This window comes from Pocillopora damicornis, chromosome 9 (genome assembly GCF_964200805.1).
Source record: "Pocillopora damicornis chromosome 9, jaPocDami1.2, whole genome shotgun sequence".
NCBI lineage: Eukaryota > Metazoa > Cnidaria > Anthozoa > Scleractinia > Pocilloporidae > Pocillopora > Pocillopora damicornis.
Genome location: NC_142678.1, coordinates 5,029,577 through 5,032,537, shown reverse-complemented (window position 1 = coordinate 5,032,537; position 2,961 = coordinate 5,029,577). Strand labels below are relative to the sequence as shown.

Genomic DNA, 2,961 nt, shown 5'->3' with positions numbered 1-2,961 from the left:
GAGGATCGTAATCTAACACAAGCTGTAGGCCAGAGAAAACTTGTGAGGTTTTCTCAGAGGGTCCTCAGTGATAATTCTATGCCATTCTTTTTACAATGGATAGGGTATTTCTAGGGCGAAAATTGGTTTCGTCTCCAAAAATTTAGCTGCATATCATTATTAAATCTGTTTATCAAACAAATTTTAAACATGTTTAAGCTTTGGTGTGAACGGGGTAGAAGCTCCGGTTTACTGAACTCAACTACTTTTGCATATTCATGCTGACAGTTCTTTCTGTCATCCGACTTTTTTTTAAAAAACCCGGGAAAATGTATTGTATTCCAACTCGGAAAACAGGAGGAGAGGCTACCTAGCTAGAAGAGAAATTTTCAAAACGGTGGACGAAGTAAGGCTGGTGTCAGCATGATTGCACGAAGGGTGTTTGAGCGAGCGCAGAGCGCATGAAAGTGACACCTGGATGAACTCGTCTAGTTTGAGAAGAAAATATTAACCCTTTTTCCAGGGACGCTAGGAACCGTTAATTCTAGTTTTAATGGGCCGCTTTCAGTATAGAAATCGACTATGGCTTTCGAACAAGAGATTCAGATTTAAGGACATCAAACATGAGCACAGAGAACTTATGTGGAACGTTTTAAGGTAGCACGTTTAGACAAATTTAAGGGGAATTAGAGAAGAAGTATGGGGGATTTTTCAGGAACAGGAGGAAATTTCAAAAGCGTTGGGAACCGTCGATTCATCAACGCTTTGTAAACAATATTGCTCAAAGGCAAAAGGAAATATTCTTCTTTTAAATTGGATTTGGCGACCTGACAAAAGTTTTATTCATAAGCTATGAAAGGAAGGTTTTGACTACGGTAAGTCCAGTTTTCACTGTTTTCTCTGTAATTTCAAACGCACCGAAATACAATCTAAGTCCACAAAGTGACGCGATTCGCATGCGCGGCGGCCATGATGTAATAAATTGTTCGCCATGAACTGTCTGGAAATACCTTTGCTAATGGCAATTGTTACGATAAAACATCCATTCATGTAGGAGTGTTACTGTTTGAAGTAAATTTTACACCGAATTCTGCCCATTTTTTCTGCCTATTCAAACCTAATCTATTGGTACTGAGTTTCAAAGGTAACACCTTGTTAGATATGTCCTTCCTTCGGTTGAATAAATAGAGAATAATACATGGGCGCGCGTAGATATGGAATTTCTCTTCGAGTGTTTCACTCGATAGTTCACGAGTGAGATGTCAAGTTGAACACAAGAAGAAAAATTCCATATCTACAAGCAACCATGTATTATTTTGTTTATCATATAAACACAAAAGCCCTCTTACTGGGAAGAAAAGCCGACTATTTTCAATGAAAATAAACGAGTCGAAAATCCCCAAATAATAATCGTAGAGTGCGTTGGCTCTAACTCTTAAGATAGAAAAACTGAGCTCTGAACCATGATTGCAAAAACAACAATGGTCGTAAAGTCGACAGAAGACTTCTTTCAGGTAAACGGGCAAAATCGGCCGATGGCAAATCTTCCAGTTGTCGATTTTCATTCTCAGCCAAGAAATGCTAACATCAAAGCCACTGAATACGTAACTTTCGGTTTTTTCTTTTAGTATATTGGTTTTCTTCCCCTTCTAGGAAAGTTTGAACCTCACTGTCAGTCAGCGATACGGATTTTTCAGTATTTTAGCCGCCACAATCCGAGAAAATTCCGACTAACTACCTTATATTGAGAACCGGGAAGGCTTTGCCGATCATTCATCAAATTGTCAAAGTGGCGTCAAAGGTGAGTGACGTGTCAGCAGCTGATTGGCTATATCAACACACGTCAAAAAATACGAAATTTTTTCACGTGTGTTGTTACGGCTTTTCTCAGGCCGGAAATCCCTGTATAACACCGCAGTTTATATGATGAAAAACTTTTTTCGGAAATTATGAGTAGGTATCAATGGAAAAGTAACTTTGATATTCATAGCATAGATTCTTGTTTTACAATAAGATATTTTCAGTTTTTTGAGTACCCACTCAAGATCAAAGTACTTAGGGTGCGTTCCTTTGGGAGAAGCCGGATCTGGATTTCTGATCTGTGGCGTTCCTTTCGAGCAAATTCATTTTCAGATCAGTGGTCTATCAAATCCACTCTGGACAAGAATTCATCGGATCACTGATCTTCGTAATCTAAAGACGGATCATTGGATATGTGACGCTTGCGACGAAAGACGAAACTTCGAGGGGTTTGTCGCTATGCGTGTTTTCCAAGTGTCGCTGATGTAGGGACTATTTTACCGGTCGTAATGAAACCACGAAAACCAAGATGACTATCAACGGTGTTTATTTAGATCACGGTCACAATCACGATCGTAAACTGAAATTGCAATAATATTATAACGAAAGCATGAATGAAACGCTTTACGTGCCTATGTCGATAACGCGATTAAAATAACAACAATTAACGTGAATTAACATAAACAAATCATAAAAGGCTAAATTAAAACTACTCGAGAATCAAAGATCAGCTACACAATGACCATTTGCGGCTGGTTAACAGCCCAAAGACTAAAATGTGGGTGTTACTTTGCGAGCGTCTAGTTATTTCAAAATACTCCTTCGATTTTAAGATAATTAGTTGTACTGTTGCACAACACAGTACTTGTGCGCTATCGCCCAAGGTAAAAAACTAAACTTAAACATATTGAATTAAAACTAACAAAAATCACTTACATATCGGTCCCGCTTGTGCCAAAGGTTTGGAACGAAAGACGAAGTTATTGCTGTTCAAGGTGAAATCTTACGAAACTCTGGCTTAAAGGGACGCAAATTTAGCTTTTATATGCGCGTGGGGACGCTAACATATCCGATTACTAATCAATAGGAAAAAAGAAAAACATTGTAGCTAAGATCGTAACTAGGCACGCAAATTAAAAATTAACAATTGATCTAATCAACAAAAGGCTGTTCTTTGTTCGA

At 38.3% G+C, this 2,961-nt stretch overlaps 1 long non-coding RNA gene across 1 annotated transcript; it reads right to left on the bottom strand.

Annotated features, from left to right (window-relative positions):
• Positions 1 to 2,310: 2,310 nt before the first annotated feature.
• LOC149039764 (uncharacterized) lies at positions 2,311 to 2,961 on the bottom strand. The gene is made up of 2 exons (XR_016179580.1): positions 2,716 to 2,961; positions 2,311 to 2,359 (listed from the first exon to the last, which is right to left on the bottom strand). It is a non-coding gene; the product is annotated as an uncharacterized LOC149039764 (long non-coding RNA).